The sequence below is a fragment of the Rhyacophila brunnea genome, unplaced genomic scaffold (assembly GCF_057557595.1).
Source record: "Rhyacophila brunnea isolate RB1 unplaced genomic scaffold, BYU_Rbru_1.0 scaffold_8, whole genome shotgun sequence".
Taxonomy (NCBI): Eukaryota; Metazoa; Arthropoda; class Insecta; order Trichoptera; family Rhyacophilidae; genus Rhyacophila; species Rhyacophila brunnea.
The window spans coordinates 30832326-30856433 of NW_028233350.1; the positions used below are offsets into that span (position 1 = coordinate 30832326).

General features: G+C 35.8%; 1 protein-coding gene across 1 annotated transcript in view; it reads right to left on the reverse strand.

Annotated features, from left to right (window-relative positions):
* LOC147064130 (fat-like cadherin-related tumor suppressor homolog) overlaps positions 1-24108 on the reverse strand; it is a 1128183-nt gene that overhangs the window by 572395 nt on the left and 531680 nt on the right. Inside the window, exon 3 of the mRNA XM_085959043.1 lies at positions 21091-21274. The gene's annotated coding sequence lies outside the window, so the exon portion shown is untranslated. The remainder of the gene's footprint in view (positions 1-21090; positions 21275-24108) is intronic.

Below are 24108 nucleotides of genomic sequence, written 5' to 3' on the forward strand. Positions count from 1 at the left end.
GATGCACATACTATGAAAGCTTTCTAACCATTTCCGGAAGTGTTTTGCGTGATGGCTAGGAGCTTCCAATGACGTCAAATCAACGCTAAACATGATGATAACTAGATGTTTGCCTATTGTCTACGATGACAGCATAAAGCTGTCTAGTTTTGCTAACAATGGAATATGAAGCCACGGCTATTTATAATCATTACATTACGATAAGGTGATACCATTTCACCTAAACTATTCACCGCTACTCTTGAGGACTTATTTAGGAGACTTGGTTGGGAGGAAAAAGGTGTTCCAATTAATGGAGAGCACCTCAGTCACCTGCGCTTTGCAGATGATATTGTTGTACTCTCACAGGACCCGAAAGACCTCCAAGGTAGAATGCAAGAACTCGCGGATGTCAGTCAAACGGTCGGTCTAAAGATGTCTCAAAGACAAAAGTGATGAGTAACTGTTTTTCGGACCCTGCGATTATCTGTATTTCTGGCACCCAACTCGAGCAAGTCAGCAGCTACGTCTATCTCGGACAGCAGGTGTCCATAGACGGAAGCATGCACGATGAAATTGCTCGAAGAACAAAGCTGGGATGGAGTGCTTTCGGACGTCTGAATAGTGTCTTCAAGAGTGACCTACCATTATGTCTTAAGCGTAGGGTGTTCAACCAATGTGTGCTACCCGTGCTCACATACGGATGCGAGACGTGGACCCTCAACACGAGAGATGTCCAAAGGCTAAGAGTCACACAGCGAGGCATGGAGAGGTGCATGTTGGGCATCACGCGAAAGGACCGCAAGAGAAACGAATGGGTTAGGAAGCAGACAAGAGTACGCGATGTAATAGACGTTGCCAAACAGCTGAAATGGAGATGGGCGGGGCACATTGCTCGCCGAAAGGACGGCCGCTGGACAAATGCCGTCATCCAATGGTACCCAAGGGGTACGAAACGGCCACAGGGTCGCCCTAAAAGCCGCTGGGTTGATGAACTGGTAAAGTTCGGCGGAAATACGTGGCAGCGAACGACACAGGACCGAGAGAGTTGGAGAAAGCTTGGGGAGGCCTTCATCCAGCAGTGGATTGACCCCGGCTGATGATGATGACATTACGATAAAGGGTAGGTATTGCGAGAATCAATTATGTGCATCAAATATCTAAATAGGTGTTTAGTAATTTGATTTTGTATACGTTTCTTTTTTTGATTATTCTGACATTTAAATCTAATATCTAAACCTGAATATTTTATATTAAGGTAATACTAGTCTGAATTTCCGAATGGAAAATGTCATATTACCACTTCCGAGCCGGTTCACAGTAGGTACCTAATTGAATAGAACAAAACATATTTCGTTATTTGGTTATCGAGTGTTCTTACGTTTATAGTATGCTATGCCACATACAATTTCCAAACTCTGCATTTGACTCAATGATTAATGAAAATGACTCAAAACCGAAGAAAAGATATCGATCACTTGATCAGTTACCTACTGCAACCTAAAATAACAGAAAAGCGCCCTGCGCTGGATCGTCAATGATTGAAAAAATTTTGAACAATTAAAATGAAACAGAATATAATATACCATGGCCCCCACATCCTGAAGCGGGCCCCCAGGCTTGTGTGTTTGACGGGCCCCCCTACCTATCGCTAAGGGTAAAGGCAGTGTGACGCACTGCAGTAGCGTTTTCCAAATGGTGTACGCGGTAAAATTAGGTGTATTTTTAGCGATTTTTTATATTTTTAATATGTACCTACCTACATCCATTTCAATTATGGAGTTTTTGAGTATCAGCGCACATTCAAAAATTGCAGCGTACGACTAATATTTTTAATTATTAAAATCATTGAAGTCAAATGGCGCCGCAGGCGACTTTTTTACTATTAGAGCAAATTTGTTTATCTCACTTATCTGGTCAACTCGTCACGCCGGGCCCTTCATGAGCCCGGGCCCCCAGGCTAGAGCCCTGCCAGCCCCCCTTTTGTGGGGGCCATGTAATGTACCTACCTAATACTTGAAGAACAGTAGCATCGCTGATAAAGTTGGAGTGGTCAGAATTAACACTGATTTTATTGACATAGTAAAAATAACAAAAATGGCATACAGCATTGTGTTTACACAGCGTACCTATATGCGGTCAAAATAGATTTCTCAACCTTTTTTAGATTTGCGGCCTTTTTTTGTTTCGCAAATTCTCTACATGTTCAATTTCATTTTTAATCGGAATATCCGCTAATACTACTCATTTAATTTTTCTCCTGGAATTGGGAACTCCCTTCCTTGGTCCAGTTTTAGGAAATGGTCTAATTTGTTTGGGCGTGTTGTGGTGTCTTTTTAGATGTTGCGTGGAAGTGGTCGGACGATTATCTTTACGTTTTATATAACGTTGTAAGGTCATAAAGTTTACTTTGTATGGGCAGCTTTCAGAGATAATCAACTACTTCAGCCGCTCTATCGGTTCCTCAAAAATTTTACCTCCATCGGTTTTTTTTCCATGTGTATATATTGTATGATTACAAAGAATTTTTAATAAAGTGGCAGTGACTAAGGTTAGTTGTTACAGTAACAACCTGCCCCCACCTTACTGTAAAAACTAACCCCGTTGACCCAATTAAAATTGAAATTGTTATAAAATTAACACGGAAATTGTATTTACTTTAGCAAATAATCAAAATAAGAGCAGAAATATGTAAATTTTTAATAGCATACTCTGAAACAACTTATCTCTTATAGTCTGGTAACAATCAAACTTCAAATTCAGCCAACCAAAGCTACTTTAAGATACAGAATTCACTCAAAATGGTTTTTGAACTGCGTGCAATCAATGCAGGAGACCTCTCGTCAGTGACTCCGGACAGGAAATTTATAAAATTTATAAACACATAAGCCAGAGGACCCCATGGTTGGAAAGTTAACTACGATGTAACAACTAGCCCCGCCTTTTCCTGCTCGCCCAGACTGGCACGGAGAAAAAAACCCGGTACAGTTCGGTTATGAGGAATACAGCGGCAAACACAGTTTGAAAATAGCCGATATACTGAATTATTTGTTAGGTTAACCGAACCAAACCTAACCTAACCTAAACTAATCCAAACTAACAAATAATCCAGTATATCGGGTATTTTCAAAATGTATTTTCCGCTGTATTCCTCATAACCGAACTGTACCAAAAACCCTTTAGTCTGATTTTGATATGTACACTTTCGATTAGCACCATCTTTAGTTCCGAAAAGTTAAAAAAATCTTAAAACAAAAGGGGCGGTGGCAAACGAAAAAATTTGCAAACCATTTAATTACATGGCATATTGCTTCGTGATTCAACATCGATAACCTCGGATGGTGACATGTAGTAGTCAAAGGTGACCGAGACCTGCCGTATCTGCGATAAGCCTTTTGTCAATCTGTATATCAAAGTAAGTACCTACTAATTAAGTCGATATAGTTAGTTTTCACAGGGAGTACCACATGTTTCAATGTTAAACGATTAACAAATCAAACTATCGTTAAATCTTTAATACGTTATGTGATTTGAGTAGGTAACAGAGTTAAAATGAAATATCTATATTTCTACTTCGCAAAGATAAATCAAGAGAAAGAAATATTATTCCCACGGGTTTTATAGATCGATAACTTTAATCCCAATAATGTTAAGTGCTGTAAGCCTATACTTTACTAATCTTTCGGAACAAATTGACCAAAGCCCAACAAGTTCACCACTGGTCCCGTTCTATATACTCTGTATATAGGTACATTGTAATTTTGTGTAATTCGGTATAGTGCTTCGCAATGTTATTCCCAATGTGGACTACTCACGAATTATTTGATCACCGCTTTACGATAATAGCCTCAGCTCGTGTTAACCCGTTATTTGCCAATAATAATTATTGTTAGTAAGGTAATATTACAATAATTGAACACCTAGATCAGTTCCAAACCTTTTTTTGGTCGACAGAACCCATGGAATTATTAAAATCTCACATTTTGTAATGTCTTTGTTTTAATAACCATACCAAACTGCCTATTCTTTTTTTTTGAAGTTGTTCAAAATGACAGACTTGCAATCATACATAACTTGAAAACACCTCAGATATATTATCCACTAGAAAAAATCACATTTGAAAAAATACGATGCCTGACGGGTTTGAATCCATATATCCACTGGTATTGTGCCAATATGCTTTAACCAATTAAGCTACGGACCTTATACTTAAATAAGGTAATTTTAACTAGCAGGTCCTACATGTAATGCTTATCAAATTGCGTTTTTTTACTATCGGACTTTACTAAAAAAACGAACTACACCGCGCAGACTCATTTTGAGCTTAACCGATTTTCACAACCTGTCAAATAGTACCAAATAATGATAACACCGTGTCTCGCTCACTCTTGAACACTCTTGAACACTTTAGACAAGCAGCACTTTTACGTATAAACAGTTAGATATTATCGCGATAGTTTAAAATACACAATAGTGGTGCAAGTAAACCCATGCACGTTTGCAGGCGCTACAATTGACTATAACCATGAGTCAATCCAGTTATGTGCACTAAAATTCTGTTTAGCAACAATGTCAAATATCACATAAGCAGACAGAGTTAGCAGTGTTTGTAATATATATGTTACGCCGAATGTGCGAAATTGACTATTACATGAAATGGACAAAATTTTGCCTAATTCATGTAATAGTCAAGCCCGTTGCCTTATTCATGAAGTAAGTAAATTATCTAACGAGTGCGTGAATTCGCACGGATATGGAATTCTTAAACTGTCAACATGACAGTAGAAAAAGTAAATTTAATACGGATGGTTTTATTAGTTATAATTGGACATAATATAATATTATTATTATTATTATTAGGTTAGGTTAGATTATGTTTTGTAATTCTGAACTCAACTGAATGTCCATTTTGAGATTAGCTAACAAGTGTCAACAAACTGTGAAATCATACTATCACAAACAAACAATCGACCATTGCACGATTGATACCCAAGCACGAATCAAATCGCGAAAATACATTTTAATAAAATTCTTCTGTTTTCATATTATAGTTCTAGATTTTTTTTGGGCATAGCAAATGGATATGAACGTCATTGTAGTTATTGATTGGTATATTTTTATATAATCAATGACATTTGACACATTTGGTTAGTTTGATTAGTTGCAAAAAACACCACCGTAGCGCGACCATCTATTTTGACCAATGCATGAGCATTTGACACATTTGGTTTAGTTGCAAAAAACATCACCGTAGCGCTACTATCTAATTTGCCCAACGCATGAACTAGGCAGGAAAATTTCATGAAATTGTAAATTTCGCACATTCGGCGTAACATAATAAAATATATAACATGATGATGATTTCAGGTAGTATTGTATTACCGATATGCATCTTTAATACGCATCGTTACGTCACATGGTTTTATTACATTTTATACAAATAACGAGACAACCAATATTTAAATACAAAATAATATAACCTAATAAAATGTTTGAATGATTTCGTGATATCACAATAAAGTCAAATAAAAGTAAGTATCTGTTTAACATGTTTTTATGACTGATCGTAAAGTTTACGACGGGCAATGTTAATTATCAACTCTCATAAAAACGCCGTTTTAAAAAAAATTATTAATAAACTACACAATATAACTCAGGTTTTTAAATTATTTTTCATTTGACTCTTCGCTCCAAAGGAAAACTTCGCGTTATATTATTACACAATTACTGGAAACTCGGGAGAATGTGTGATGTAATAATATTATTTATTTTATTAAATTTAATTAACTTGGCGCTTGATGGATGATGTCGAAATTGAAGCGAAGTTTTTGAAAATTGGTAGATATGAGAATAACCAAAAACCGTACAAAGACTGTTCCACAGAATAATATAATAATAAATTAAGTTTTAGTTAGTGCAAATAAAATTAGTGCTAAATAATAATAGTGGGACACCCGACCGAGAGAAAAGGAATATCTGGAACAAGTTATTATATAAAATATGTATATCAAGCGAAATATTACATACTTTGGCAAACCCAATTGGAGGACTTATTATTTTAGTGTCGTGTAGTAGATGGCCTGATTCAATCAAAACATGAACATTATCTAATTACAAATTCAAGTGATTCACAAATCACATGATAGAAAAAAAATAACATTATATTACATTCTATATTCTACAATATCTAATCAAAAATGTTATTACGTTTATTGAACCCTGCCTAATCCAATCATAGGTACATACTTTGAGCTATAAATTCTTATGGCAAAATTATGCACATTTATTCATTCATACTTATTTGTTTTCCTTGGATGAAGAATACAATATTATTATTACACATATTGTCGGTAATTTTTTTTAAATTCATTAAGCCCTGCCTAAACAAAACTATAATAGAAAAAAACTATTATTCTATCTATAAAATATCCAAAGTTATGTATGATTTACTTAATTGTATAATTTTAGTTATTTTATGATAGACGAGTATTTTTTTACTATTATCTATTATGGCTTGATTTTCGCAGAGTATAATTGAATTTTAAAATCTAAACAACACCATCAGTAAATTGTAGTCTTATTTCAATGAAAGCAAATACGTATGACGGTATGACTGACAAAGTTTAGTGCACTATTTATGGCGGATCTTCACAGCATACCTCCTTCGACAAATACCTACTGGCTGGGCTAAATTCTGGTCGCAGTCATACTTACCCACCTACTCAAATCCCCTTATTTATTATTGTCACAAGACCAAACAATGAGCAATTACGGGTCAAGATAACCGTAACTGCGAATAAAGTGAGTCATCTCAAGAGAACGAACGGGTATGTGTTGCCATACCGCGATATTCAGAGTCATTCAAAAGTTAACTCAAGACAACTGCTGTGCATGTTAGCCTGTAATGCGTCAATGACATTGAGCTACTTTAGAAGCTGTTTGTTGGCGAATTTAAAAGCGAGCGATTCAGCTACTGCGATTGTGATGATGACACACAAAGCTTTCCTGACTATTTTGACAGAACGTAGTTCGTTTTTTTATCGGGAGGTCGCTATTACGCTCTACTGCGCAGACGCAGTAGGCCCACATGCCGGCGTGTAGCGTGTGAAGTTGACCGGCTTTCAACTTTTCTCGGTAGATTGTTTACAACCTACTTGTTAGCTTGTCAGATTAGTTACAGGCAGATTGTAAATTCGCCAACAAGCAGCTCGTAAAGTATCTCAATGTCATTGACGCTTTACCGTTAAACCACAGTTTATTGATTAATTCAATTATTATTATTCAGAAGTTATTCGTGGGCCACGGCCGGATCAGCTTGACGTAGTGTGATCGTCGTCCCAGCGATACTTCTGAATACTCGGCAAGCCATGATACCGGCCCTCATCGTTCATATAACCTATCATCATCATTCATCAACCTCATATATCATCCATCAACAGTGCACCGTTAAGCACCACGCACCGGGTAACCCAACAAACCATACCGCGCGAGTGATAGTCAAACCAGACCACGCCATCATCAACATCATAAAAGGTCAGTGTCTAGCATTCTATTAAACCGCCCCCCTCCCCCAGATCCGGAATTTAAACATCACCTTCAAATTATACAGTCCACTGCGAAAAGCGCCACCACTTACTCGTATCTGTAAAATTGTATTTTTAAGTAGACGAACCGGTGGTCCTGACCGATATAAATATGTGTAAATTAACCATATTTGCGTGTTAAGGAATTGTCAGGCAATATCCATCAGTGAAATCAATGATATATAATTGCAATGTAATTTTAAAATATTATTCAAACTATCAAGTGGCATGTTCTTTAGTAAAAAGTTTAAAGTTAAAGAAGTTTAAAAGCAAAAACTGTGTATAATTGAGACGAAATGTTAACAAAACTTTGGAAATTTCTCTAAAATAAGACATCAGAATATTAAATTTAATACCATCGAAGTATTGGCAAGACGTGACGAAACACTTTGCAATAAGAAGTCTATTTCACGCCACTCTTGAGCTAACATTAAAATCGCATGAGAGAGTGGCGGTGTTTTACTTTTGATTGATTTATTGTGACATAAAAGCTTTCCTTCGCACAAGTTGTCAAAAGACACGCACATTTTGTCCGTACGGCCTGACTTATAGTTTTCCAATAGAGTGCGTGTAAATATTTGTCTTAAAATGAATATCTCCTTTCATCTGTCATTCACGCGCCTCTCTATAAATCTCCAAAACATATTACTATTATCGGATATATTTCAGGACATACGAAAAACGTACAGCCTGTTAGGGAGAAATATTTATTAATACGTAAAGAAATTTATTATATTATGATTCAGAGCAAAAATTATCTTTTACAGAAAATATAATATGCTTTACTATATATATTATACAAAAAATATAATATCTACAAGGGTAATTTTATAGAAATTTTCCCACTACAACGTTATATAATAGACAATAGAATAGAGTATACTGTTTTTTTTATAACAGTGACGGAATTGGAAATGTATTATGGAAGTAGACAAAACCGCCTTAATTAATATTAAATTAATTGAAATATATTAATATAATATTGTTCTCGATATTTCTATACGGAGTCGAGTCGTAGACCTTGAAGGCAGGGGAACGGAAGGCAATTGATGCCTTTGAGATGTGGTGTTAGCGCCGAATGGTCCGTATTTCTTGGAAGGAGCACAGGACGAACCAGTCAATCATCCAGAGACTGAAGATAAAAGAACGGCTCTCGACAATATGTCTGAGAAGAATTCTGCAGTTTTTTGGACACTTTGTCAGGCGCGGACCGGACAACCTGGAGAGACTGGTAGTTTTGGGTGGCCTCCAGGGAAGGCGAAGCAGAGGAAGAGCGTCTGCGCGCTGGAGCGACCAAGTGAAAGAGCTGACTGGTGACACCATCCATTCTGCCCTGAGAGAAGCGGAAGATCGAGAAGGATGGAAAGTCTTGGTCGCTCAAAGGATGGCGAAATTCAAATGCGGTCACGATCCTCAGCCATGAGTGTCCGACCAAGAAGAGAGATTGTATGTTGTGCAAATATCTGTATACCAAACATTTACAGTTCACACCGCTAACGCTAAAGGCCTCAAATGGAAATGGGCTAGACAAAAAGCTCGAAGAAGGGACAGTCGTTGGACAAAGTTGGACAAAGTCGTTGGACCGAGAGAAGTATAATCAGCTTGGAGAGGCATTCATCCAGTAGTGGATAGATTCAAGCTGATGATGATGATGATAATGATGATGACCACTAAAATGTAACTAAAAAATTATTTATCCGATAATACCAACCATTCATTCATTCCGACCATATCCGATCCTAATAGGATCATATGGGCCTCGACAGAGTAGAGGTTTGTATTAACAGATTTTGTTTTTTAGAGAAATTGATGTCAGCCTCATGTCAATGTCCTCAATAGATGTCAACCTCATAGGTCCACACCCTGACTCACACACAAATTGAAAAACAATATGTGTACTTGCCAGACCCAGGATTCGAACCTGAGACCCACGGCTTGATAGCCCAACGCTTAAGCCGCGCGGCCACTTTGGGTACTAACCATGGGACCGTAAAATTAAATGATAAATTTGAGGGCGTTCCGCGTTTGAAAACGAAATTGCGATTAGCTGCACTGGAGGTGATTGCTAGTTCACAGTTCACGTGGATAAGAAGTTCATGTTCAACAATACTTCTAAATGCTCTCCGCATTGACAGCGTCTATACAAAACACGTTACTGGTTGGTAGTTACCTACAAACAATAACAATGTCGAAAATATTAAAATGATCGTTTATCGTAAATTCTCCAGTTAATCCGAGATAATTTTGACATCTTACTGTATAATTGACCGTTCAAGTATTGTACCTATTCATTACATTTACTCATTGTTTACCACGGGCACTGCGTATGAAATACCAATTCAATTAATAAGCAGACTAATCCTGTTCCGGGCGCAAAGACAGGCCGTGACTATTTTTCACTACTCGTCTCATTCCGGAAGCTTTTAAGCGTACACACACACCACCACACATATCCGCAGGATTCACTAATCTCATCAATCCGGCGGGCTTAAGGTCGCCCTTAAAGCCTCTTAAACCCTTTGGGTTACCGCGACCCACCGGCCGACAACGCACGCTTAAAATTAATGTTTAGATAAATTGAACATGACTGTTTTGAATTGGTACTTGTGTATTATTAATTGTGTTTCTGCTTATCGGACGAAATTGTCTTTCGAACACTCACTTATTTCAGATAAAGTTTAACTTGCTACTAGGAATATTTAGTTATACGCAAATTCTAATGTTGTTCTATCAAGAAAAAATGAGAGAATTCTAAATAAAGAAAGTATGGCATTACATTTTTGAAAGTATTATTTTCAGGGTGCCAAAGCCAAAGGTCCTTCAGCAAACGTTATTCCGTGATAAAGTTACAATTATTTTTTGGTAAGGTAGTCTGTGAAAATTTTTATGACGAAATCAATAATATTATATAATATTATAAATATTTTAATTAACAATTTGGGAAATCAGATCAGAGTGTATTTTTGGCGTGTGACATGTAACACCTAATTTATGTTTTCACACGAAAAAAAACGCACTCGATTGGACTCGAACCACCGATTGATTGTTCGGTTATCAGCCGAACGCACTACCTTTACGCCACAGTATGATACTGCAATCGTGACGATTGTACAGTATAATTTAGAATTATTCCGTTGCCTAGGCAGCGAATTTATTATTGTAGGCCATTTGCAATTCTTTACGTAAACAAACGATTAAACGTCAGAGTGACAGTTGGTACTTTAAAAATAAAAACAACGAGAAACCATTATATAATTTAGTAATAAGTTAAAGTGTATAGAAATAAACAAACGGCGTTCCAATAAGCGGTCCTTTTTCTTGGGTGTATAATTTAAGAAGATACTTAAGAGCTAGTCAATGAATCTAGTTTATCACAAGTTTTATTTTTGTTTTGTTACGACAAAGAAGTATAACTTCTAACGCGCGTACATAAGTACACATACCGATTTTTTTTATTGAACGAATAATTCACAAGTTTTAAGAATGTAACATTCTTTTTCTTGAACACATAATTTTGAAAACACTTCTGAAAAAATATATAACCAATAGAAAAAATATTTTTTGAAAAATATACGACACCCAGCAGGAATTGAACCTGTGTCTCTCGGGATTCGCGCCCACGCACATCGACCACAATGGTATAGGCATCCTATCTAATTGCGACTAATTTTAGCTAATGGCTCATACAATACTCTCTGAAGTGCTTTCCAAATTGAGTTACTGTTGGCAATCGGTTTTTGTATTTTATTTTATATTTTTAATTTAAATCACTCCCTTGTTAAGTTCAGCGTTTGATTTCGAAATTATGATATATAAAAAAAAACATGAAAAGAGCTACTGTTTCTATATCATCTTTCTTTCACTAGTTAATAAAACATAAAAAGTAGTCTGTATAGATATCTTAATAATTGTACTTACATCGTTTTGTATTGTTAACCTATTCCTTGAAACCACAGAACATCTGACTACCTTTATCAACCTACTATCAATTACCTATAGTAATTTAATTATCTAACATATCTATTATTCACCTATGTCCTATAGCCTATACTATGGTGGCTACATCGCGTAATATTTGCATGAATAAATGCGATTTCTAACGATCTAAGGGAGGCGCGAAAAGTTTAACACAATAATTAATGTAGCCACAGGTTTGCAGTTTGAAAATGCATAGTTTATAAAACGGCCGCTAGTTATAAACTACATAAAAAAAATAATCCTATAAAAGGTTGTTTGGAAACCTGTCTGAAGATATGGAGACTAATTTTATAATACCACACTTCTATACTATTGTCAAGCGCGCTGGCTATCTTGTGAAAAAATGAAATAAAAAGGTCAAAGCATAATATTGAAATATGAGGCAAATTCGTTTAGGAACGATGATTTTTGTAGCTAAACTTGTCTATTTGGTTGAAATAAAATAAAATAGTGAATAAATCAGTGCAAGGACCACTAATGCATTCACTGGTTTTAAAAGACAAAGTGAACACTGATAAAATGGGAAAAAATGGACTTTGGAAATCAAAATTACAAATAAATAAGTTCTCCAGGTTTCCATAATAACGATAATAATTTTTAATCCCATAATAACGATTTCTGCGCCAGATACTCGTATATTGAATCAAACAAAAATCTATTTACTGAGTTCTTGGATAGTTTGTTAATGCACTTTTCACATTATTTTATTAATAGTGCGGCTTATTTCAGGGCTGTTAAATATTTTAAATATGTGGTTGTGCATTGCAATTTGATGTGTTACCTATATGATGATTGCTGTATTATTTAATGAAATAAATGGGGGGAGGCGCCAAGATTAGATTTTTTTAAAAGGGAGGCGTAGTAACATAAAGTTTGGAAACCATTGGTGTAAAAGATGAACATCGTTAATGTTCAACAAACTATTCACCTGCTCTACAAAGACTCGTTTTTTGTAGTCAACCGTTGCCATCTTTATATTCGTACTCCGTATATAACAAAGTAGATGACTATGCATAAATATACATAAAATAAAGCCTAGGCAAGTACCGCGAAGAAAGAAGCGAAAAGGATCATTTCCGAAACGCGTTACTAAAGGGCATATTGAACATTACTAAGGGAATGTGACCCCTCGTTGAATCAAGATACTCACACGCCTTGCAATAAAATCTGCAAAGTAATCACATGTACCGACGTCTGACGTCATATATGCCTGCCTACAAAACACTTTATTACGACGCACACAAGACTGGATATCATATTAAGTGGAGAGTTGATAACAATTAAATATATTTTATTTGTAATTTTAAAATGGAACATAGCCTGTTCAAACTTGTCGTCAATCAGTTACAGTCCAGACTAGATAGATTGAAAGAGTTTACACAGAATTTAATCATGCTTTTGAAAAACTTATGAGACAAAACTCTACAAGCAGACGGCGGTGTTGACCTAAATGGATCCAACGAAGTATTCGGTTATAGGGAAGATATAAGAGGGAAAGAAATATGTAAACGTGACATCTTCACTCCTACGGTGGATACGGTGAAGCGAATAAAGTTCAAGGCAAATAGCTTGTTTTCGTACCCCGTCTGGCATGTTTTTGTAAACGACAGTTGGCAACACTGCACCTATCCCATAGTATTTGTCCAATGAAATTATGACAATAATAATATGTAAATTTAAAATAAAAACTTCCAAGTTCTAGTAAGTACATACCATTTTCACTGATAAACATTGGACGATCTGTGATATTTGCAGCGTCGTATTTATTCCGTAATAAATAAAAAACATTGATTGTAATCTAGAAATTGGGTGGGGTCTCACTTCCTATACATGTGCTGTTATTTAAAACACGTCTGTTTTATTCGACAATGTGTATTGTTTAGTACTGTAATTTTTGAATATCGAACATAACAAAAACAAAAAAAAACTTTGATTTAGTGGCACAATTTGGCAGGAATGCCCGCGCGTCTGTGCGTCGCGGGGGATAGACTCGATGAGACATGGATAAAAGTAATGGGGGCCGTCTGAATTGGATTTCAGTCTAGGCCGCCGCCGCACAAAGGGTCCATAAAATTTACTCGCAGAATTCCCGCGGGGCGGATTGTTTCGCGTCATTATTCCCGCCGTCTGTGCATTCCCGGAGCCATCGGCGTTTTGGATTGTAATTAATTATTAATCGCGCGAATCGCAGACTGGTCGTTAACTATCCGAAACTATTTTTCACAACTGATCATACAATGTGAAATAGGAATTTCGATTGTTTTCTGTCATCGATAAAAATACAAATTAATGAATCCCACATTTTTACTAAGACCCGTTTCAGGACGGGACACCGATGTCGCGCTCGATATAATATATCAGGCCTTTGTATTCGAATAAATGGGTCTTTGTATTATGTTTATGAACGCCCCATAGCTAATGAGTCAACACATAATTTCGCGTTATAAATTAGAACATAAACTGGCTGCGGTAATAAAAATAAGTGTATCGGCGGCTTGAGAATGTAGCTGCCGACGGAAAAGTGTACCGGACACGCGTTGACGGAGCGTTCATAAACATAATACAAAGGCCCCTTTATTTGAATACAAAGGCCTCCTTTGATTTTATTTTTGAATTTATTGATGTTCTATCCAACTATAATAAAATAATTACAAGATAAAAAAAACTTTTTATATACCACGTCTTTAAATTTTCTGTTGAATCATATAAACTTGACAATTTATTGTATTAATAAAAACTTTTTATTGTACGTGATAGAAATACTGAATAAATATAGAATACTGAAATGTCAAAATGACATTTCATATTGATTTCCATAGTATCGCACGTATATATTAATAATTTAGTTGCTAGAACCCCCTTAGAAACCGACAACAATAACTTTCCATACAAAACAGAATAAACTTAAAATGAATTCAATTCTGCTTAAAAATGGCTAAAAGTATTAAAAGAATGCATTGTCGTGTTCTGATAAATTATAAAAGTTTCAAATGTCTAGCTAGTCGGGAAGTTAGTTAAAAATATTCAATCGTCCAATACAAATCTTGGACAAACAAGAAAAAAAAATGTACTGGACATACAAGAAAAAATCTGTAGGTACCGGACAAACAAGAATACGAGCTAATAAAAACTTGGTAAAATATATTAATGCCTACAAAATTAACAACTACCTATTCAATATTTTTTTTATATTCAACGAATAATTAACAAGATTTAAGAATGTAACAGTCGTAATCCCTCTTAATTATTCGTGGAATAAAAAATGTCAGCAAGTGCAAATACGTCATTACTTAATTTTTTAGCGATCCTGACGCTATCGAGCAATCTCTTGATATTACTACCTTGATTGAAACCACAACATCTAGTCACCAATATTAGCGAAAATGTAGAAGCGCTTATTGCGCGACTATTGGTTAATTTACTTGGGCTAAATTTATTGGTAAAGCACATTGACCATTCGATGAATGTAGGTGCAAGTCCCGTTCAAGTTTTTCTAATAATAATGTTGGTGATGTGTTCCGAATTATGTCTTAACAATTAAATTCCTAGAAAACAGAAATATTTACTAAGTTCCCAAATTGGACAGCGTAATGAATTTACATATCAACCAACGTTTCCGCGAAAGTAAGATAAGTAGCACATAATCGCCATGGTGATTGATTCGTAAGCTAAATCTTATACGAAGAGAAGACAATTATTCTTTTTTACAGAAAAGTCGTCACTTCAAATCTGCTAAAACACGTGACCGGAAACTTGGACATATGCAGTTCGCCGTATCACTCACTCTTCACAGTGAAATATTGTATCGGAATATATGGCCGTATAATCACTGCGTACCTTTTAACTAATTTTTAATTGCCACATTTAAATAACATGCTAATTGCATCTAATGGCCGTTTAACAGGAACACGGCAGCCGTGTCGTCCGCGGTCCAACCTCTTTGGATCGTCATAGAATACATGTCTAAATAAAATCCGGTTCTTATCAATTAAACACTTTACAGGAAGCCTAAGCAAACAAATCAGCTATGAAAATTGAATTAATTTTCATATTGAATCTAATAAAATTGGATAACATATAGTATACGGTCATCTCTTTCCGATAAAAAATCTCACGGCGAACTGAGCCACGGTGAAATGTTTTACGTATAATTTACATGTAACCGCTAAAATCGGTTAGAAATTCCTTGCCAAGCAGTAAAACATGAAAGAATGATATATATATTTATGCATATTTTACGAATAATGATAATAATATTAGATTTATTAATTGTAGGTGGGAATGGGATTCTTTACGAATGGCGATGATTACAATATGATTATTACAGTTTTTTTTTATTAAGCTACGAAGTCTCAATTGAGTCTTATTTAGCTTGAATTTTAAACATACACTGTAATACATATTATTGTTACAATAATTACTCATACAGTTATTACAATACAAATTTACAGGAGAGGAAAAAAAACAAAAACAATTTAAACGTGCAGGCCACACTCACTCAGAAACACTTGGACACACTGGAACGCCTTGATATTCGGCCGAGCCAAAAATATCGCAAGATCCAGTGACAATTGGTACTTTTGTTTACTTAGATCCGCTGTCTCTGGGTATCATACAGAGGACATTGCCAAACAACGTGATTAACATCTTCAATCTCACTTCCGCACCGGCACCCAGGGTCATATATTGTACCCAAGCGAGCAAGGGTGAGGTAAGATTATAATGGTCCGCTCTACAGCGATTGATTGTGACAATTGTTTCCCTATTTAACATTCTATTGGTATACCATGGTTTGGTTTGGTTTCAGAACTGTAATAACTTTATTTATTATTACTAGTATTCTTCAACAGTGTGTCTAGAATATACGTAATATATCCTTTAAATATATGTACATACGTAGACATCTAAATATTATTATTATCACAATGTAATAAGTGGTTAGATTGAAATTTATGCTAAGTTCCGATATTGTCGACTTTACACGCTAGCAAACTGCCTAAATTGATTTAGAACGAGTACCTTTGTGACCTACGTGAACATATCAGCATAATTTACTCCTAGTACTCAGGGGTCACCCCCGTGTTTCCTACATCTAAATAAGTATTCATCACTGGTCCCAAAGAGGTCCAATATATTATTCGGAGAGGTGTGCAAATGTCAAGTGCTGTTTGACACACCACAGAGATGAAGTAATATATTCCAATGGCGAAAACTCGGGAGTCATGTACGAATTGACCTTATATACCAAGTAGATAGTTAATAAGAATAAATAATGCCTAGTTTGTGTTACTTAATAAAACGCCCCGTGGAATGCTGTCGATAAATTGAGATGATTGGATCACGCACAGTTTGGAGAGTGACAACGGTTTATTTTTGTATCTTAATGATTGACATACACCGAAATAGACAACGTCTGAACAATAGAAGCTGCATACATTTCTCGAAAACCATATGCGGGTACCGAACACATAATTCTGTAATAAAAAATAAATGAAAATGTGCAAGGCATAAATAAGTAGACATGTGAGATTTTCACAAAACAACACATGAATCGAATTAAAAATCAAAACCGGTATGTACTGTTTCCATCACAGTTTCCAAACTAGTGTGCCGAAAATCTTGTAAATTTATATGAAAAGTAATATTTCGCATATATTTTTTTCATAAATTAACTGTTATGTAAGCATAGTAAAAGAGTTGTCTGCCGCGCAATTCCGTTTCGTATAAGAAAATCTAACATACATACTAGAAACCCGGGTCGCAAAAAACAACTCAAATGTGTACAAAACAGAATTTGGCATACAATTGTTTCGTTTGTGAACATTATGGTTATTATGACATGATTGAAAACATTATTGCTTCGCAATGGTTACATGTAAATTAGATGTATTACATTTCGCCGTAGCACAGTTCGCCGTGAGTTTTCTTAAGCACCAAGATGAAAAAAATTACGCGTTGTACGTAAAGTATTGCATACAATAATGTTCCAATTTTATTAGATCCTAACCTAACCTAACAAATAATCCAGTATATCGGCTATTTTCAACATTTGTTTGCCCTGGCTTCCTGTAAACCGACAAGAACCGTGTTTTATTTAGACATGAATTTTATCTCAGTACTATAGGACCCTAAGAGGTTGGATGGTCTTTGATATGCGACCATATACTTCCGATACAACATTTCACGGTGAAGTGTAATACGGCGAACTGCATACGTACACATTTCCGGACATCCATTGCAATAACAACTAAATTGTAATTAGTTTAATTTTTTTTTTTTTTTTTGTGATTTTACCGAGGCTTTGACTGCGACTCGGTGTCATATCGCCTCTTCTCTTCTAGAAGGGGATCCGTCTATCAGGTCCTCACTCCTATTCTGTTAAATAACTTTACAATTTTGCCTAGCTCTTCCGTCTTACCCACCGCCAGGACACCCTTCAATTCGTCGACATTTTCATAGATATCTGCAATTCGCAGCTGTACTCTGTGAACTTCATTTTTGGGGCATTACAGTGCTATATGTACAATGTCCTCTAAAACATGACATTCATCGCAGAGCTGCGATTCGCTTCTTCCCATGAGGACATCAAATCTTTTGCCCATGGTGTGCCCTGTTCTTAGCCTCAGTATTAACTTAAGCTCATTCCTCGTCAAAGAAGACTCTACAAACCAGGGCACCTCTCGTGGTGTTGGTAGAATCGACTTACTCCATTTCCCCTTTTCTAATGATGCCCTATGGTGAAAATCTATCCACATACTATGGCACATTTTCTTTATAGCCTCATTCCAGTCCAGGTTTTCTGGTATCCACTGATATGGTACCCCTGAATGGCCGGCTACCTTTGCCAGATCATCTGCCCTTTCATTTCCCTCAATGCCCATGTGCGATGGGATCCATTGAAGGCATAGATCTCCTCCTCTATTTTTCTCGGCGTCGATCTGGTCAAGGATGTGGTATGCTATGGTTTTACTGTTATGTGAGCGAGTTGCTGCGGCAAGATGTTGTAAAGCGCTTTTGGAGTCCGAAAAATCATCGCTTAAAGTGTATTTAATTGCTTCGTTTATCGCGATGAGTTCCGCCGTCATTATTGGTATTGCTGGGTTTAGCTTCCAGCTCTTGTTTATACCTACTTCTGGTATCACAAAAGCTGCTCCTGCTCTATTCTGATCTTTGGATCTGTCAGCATTTTTTCGACACGCTCTCTTCCTTTATCGGATACTATGTTCCGTTTTGGTTTGTCTATTCCTTTGACCTCTAGTTGGATAACAGAGCTGAGGTCGTAGGTACCAACTGGTCTCCTCAGCGAATACATACCTAGGCATTTTGTATTTAATACCTCCCAACTTTCTGTGGCTTTTAGAATTCCTACCAGTAGAGGGAGCTTTCTTTTCTCATAGTATGTATTGCTTTCAACAAGCTCGTATAGGAGTTTCACCTTCAATCACTATCAAGCATTATAACACAAAATATCATATGACTCCCACTAGTAACAAACAGTCCAAACACTAAACATAAGTTTATTTAAGAGTTTAAAAAGGAGTATAAGTAAGTAATCAGTGTGCGACGAAAATTTGAAACTCGAGTAGTTTGCCGTGACACAGTAAAGGTTGGGAAATACTGATTATACAAAAGGTCGATAAATCCACACAAAGACGCGTAATTGCAGTGTATTTATTGTGTATTTGGAGTGACTTAATACTAATTAAAATATTTATTCTATAATATACCTAATATATCAGACTTAAGCATGTTCAGTCTTCATACCATTAGTATTAAAATAACTGTTTATTGAAAACTAAATAATATTTATAAAAGAATAACAAACATATCGTCAGTGTTTTGTAAGAATGGCGAATTAACCAAAATGCTACTTTACAGAAGGATTTTTAACTTTTAACATTTATGTATTAATTAATTACCTGAGGAATGTCTACATGTTTATAATAAAGCTTAGAAAGAATACTGTCCTTATAATAGGCATTATAATATAATATTTTAAATAGCCTTATATGTCACATTCGAATTTCATTCGTAATACTAAGTGGATATTCGCCCTTACGATTATCGTTTTTAAGTACTTTCCTGTGGCGATACAAATTCGCCATTTTTACACAACAAAGCTAGTGAGGTACATATTGTTTTTCATTAAAATCTCGATTTCGCCAAAATGGTTGAAACGCCCTTTTTACAAAACAAAGACGATATAACAACAACAAAATATATTAAATCCCGGCAATGCGTTGCTGACTTGAGTTGTAAAGCATTTCCAAACTGTATACTCAAAGCACAAGGCGAAGAAACTGTTGGAAGTAAAATAGCATTATCACACCTGTCATGTAGACATTTAAAACGAGTTCATATAGTCTGGACTATAAACTTTATAGCATGGGAAAATTATTGTCTAAACGTGAACACTAATGTCAAGACTTTCTAGTAATTTGTAGCGTATTGTTTGGCTATTCAAGAATAGATCGAATCAAAAATGAAAGACAATGTAGCGAATGTTAACATATGAAAAACAGATGTCTCGGCATTAACCTACGACAAAGATGTGTAAAAGGTCCTTGTTAGTAGAAGCACTCAACGTGAAACACTCGAAGAGAACAGTACAACACGTACGAAGCTCTGTTTCCCTCTAAGTAAGAAAAATCTCGAGTGGGGAAACAACAATCACGACATACATTACCGTCGTGTCTGAATACGGGGGCATTAGGGATGCGTAACACTATCGATACTCTATTTCGATATTTTTCTTGTAGCTATCGTGTTACCACACGGACGGTCACAGTCAAAAAGTGACTTTCAATTTTACAGGAGTACAATGGGAAATAATAATTAGTTTACATATTATATTATGTATTAATAATAATTACTTGAATCATCGTCACGGAATAACTCTTGCTGACAAACTGGCACGATATTTTGGAGTAAAGTGTGATCCAAACACGTTAATAAAGTAATACTTAATCATAATTTTTATTCGGCGGTTACAAGCCACAATTGAGGTACATTTGTTGTACCTACTGTATTATGACATTATTACTGAATGAAAAAGACAAAAAGGACCTAAGCCTACCACTGTGCATCCCATGCTCAAAAAATACAAGATAGAAGGAAAATCCTGGATCTTGTACAAAGTGTTCATGGATGATAAAAATATACATATAATATGGTGTACTCTGAACTACCTATTGAATTTGATTTATGGTAGCAATGCTTATAAACGTCACCGACAATAATTCATTTCTTATACCTAATACTATTTCTTAACAAGTCCGTCATCGCGACGTAAAAAATCGCAATTTAAAACTGTAAAATAATTGCATATCATTATTGAAAGACTCACTAGGATCTTTATGAAAATAAATTACTCATTAATCACTAAAAATAACCGCTGCAATAAACTTATCAATATTTTTTTATGCCAAAGATACCAGTATCTGAAATAGATGATTTTCTTGTAGGGTTATTTCGTTACCATGTATTGGTACTTTTACATCCCATCCCTAGTGGCGACTGAATACAGTGTTTTAAATTAATGTTTACTCACCAGACACTCTCTCCCGGCCGCGTCAAGTGGATGATGATGTGAGGGTGAGGGTTGCGACGCCAGTGGCTCAGCGATGGGGTGGCTTCGGCGCCCGGCGCTGGCACAGTCACAGCAGCCCGAGATCCGCATGGATTTTCAGCAGCGCCGCAGTCTGTACGTCGCGCGAACGACAGATGGCGATTCACTGTGGGGACAAATAAAGCGAATTAAGTACAATGGGGCTGACTTCAAGGTTGAACTAGGGGCAGATTTTATAACGGTGAGTCAGAAATAAACAGAAACTTTCGACGGGATAAATAGGGGCAAATAAATTTATTCTCTCAGATTAAATTATTTAAATCAATTAAACCATATAATACATAATAAGAGTAGGTAAAATATTATCGAAAGTAATATTGTTATCCGTGAAATCGCACTTGTTTACAAGTTAGAACCATATAAAGATAAAAACTAGAACAAAGTAGGTACATATTTAATCATATAATATATCTATCATTTACTGACAATAACATGACGAATAAATAGCGGACAATAAAAAACAAAATACATTCTCGAATGACGATTTTTGTTATGTGTGGATAATATATAATATCATCATGCCATCAGTATTATATAATAAATATAACTATTAGTGGATAACTTAGACTTTAGCATTGTTTAGGAATTCACAGTAAAGTTTAGTTTGTATTGGATCTTCTAAAGGTACGTTTACATTTGACATTTATATTGTCATATTTATGTATGACACCATATTCACCAAGTGCAAACAGTAATTATATTTGTACCAGCCACTTATTTTGCGTGTGTCGACACTCATCTGTCACTTATTCAATCTACTTATATACGCAAATGTAAACACCGCGAATTCGACAATTCCGAACTTGCCGCGATATATCACCGAAGTTGGGCTCCCGTCTACTTTTATATCAAGTACCTGACACATTATTCGTAGCTTGACAGGTACCTAGTGAATTGCATAGGTATATTTCTAAAACAACGGACAATCAATTATCATAGGTACACCATGAATGTATGCCCAACGTTTACGTTAATAAATGTACTGTAGCGATCTGTCAAAAATCATAGACAGTGAGAAATAAATCGGATGTGCCGTGTTCTATGGATTTTGTTCGAAAATAAAATATCGCTTGTTCTCGGCACATACGATTAATTCTGATGCACTCTGTGAAGAAAAAATGCGCTTCAAATGGTATTACCTAATTCATTTTGGCCCACACCTGCACTCGTAATACGATAATATTATATTGAATATGCAATGACGATCAAGTGCTAGATATCGCAATGTTACTGTTAATTGTTCTTCTACACTTATGGCATTTCTAAATTGTGTGTCTTGTTTTTTGGCAAAAGGTCCAATCTTGCAAACTAAAGTTCACAAATTGAGTTGGATCTTCGATTTTAAACTCTGACATTAAACGGAAGGCACCTAGTTCTTCTCGTCGCTGAATCCATTCCCGCACCCATCTAGACCATTTTTTCCTCCTTTTTGTTGCCAAAAGACTTAAAATAATAACACTCGCTGCTTTCTTTTTTAACATTCCCATATTGACAACTGACATAACGTTTTTGAGAAGTACACAAAATAAGTGTCCGAATAAATTACAATATCATATGTAAACACCGCATATATTTATTCCAATGTTGCCATTGAATAAAGTGTCGAGACTTTATTTCAACGAGAAGTATACCAGAATTTTATGTCAGATCCATGCAGGTGTAAACAGTAAGTGAAATTTTATGTCAGACACATAAAATAAGTATAACGGTATAAGTGTCAGATGTAAACGTACCATAACACTACATTTATATTCATGTAGAACGATACAAATTAAGATATATGTATAATTTTATGTTATTCTATTTAATATAGATATGTCGATATTGACTTTTAATTTATACTGGACAAGCGTATTGTTAGAAGAATGGATGTAGATTTAACATTTACGCGCGCATTGTATTCTGGAATCCGACTGAATGAACTATGTACAGTGTACACAATATATAAATGTACCAACTTGTGTATGTATGTTACACAAAACGGTTCAAGGTTAAAATAGGGGACGAATTCTAGAGGGGATTGAATTTGCGAGAGAGGTCGAAGAATGTAACACGCGAAATAAAATGCATAAAATATGAGAAGATGGCGGACATTTTCAAATTTACTATTTTGTAACATAAGGTAAACTTGTGCATCATCATTATGCAAGATAAACTAGGCCATCTTCTTCATTGGGTACATCAAATATCAGATTTCGACAATGATATTAAATTTATCATAATCGTAATCCAAAAGTGAATTAGGTACCCAGCGGTTTTCTACTACCTTTATGAGACGTATTTTATAAAAAAACGCACAATACGAAGGGCGGAATTTACATTAAATATGTACCTATTAAGTAATGTAAACTAAGAAAAATATTAAGATGTAATTAATGGTAAGAATGTTGTCATTAACAGCGAACCAATCGAACGTGTGACCCATTATAAATATTTAGGTACATGGGTCAATGAGAAATGGGACCAGTCTCAGGAAATAAGAACTAGAATTGAGATCGCAAGGAGCGCCTTTCTCAAAATGAGACGCCTCCTTAGCAATCGAGATCTTAACCTAGGTCTGAGACTGCGTATGGTACGTTGTTATGTTCTCTCAATTCTTTTCTATGGTATGGAAGTATGGACGCTAAACCAAGAGATGTCAAGGAGACTTGAAGCTTTCGAGATGTGGCTGTAAAGACGCATCCTCAAAATTCCTTGGACTGACCGGGTGACAAATGTTGAAGTTGTCAATCGAATGGGGAAGGACCGAGAAGTTCTACGTAGTATCAAAACCAGGAAACTACAGTACCTCGGCCTACAGTACATTATGAGAGGACAAAAATATAGCATTCCCCAACTTGTCATTCAAGGAGAGATCAATGGAAAGCGTAGCAGAGGACGGCGCCGCATTTCGTGGCTTAAGAACCTCCGTGATTGGTACGAGTGCAGCTCCACTGAACT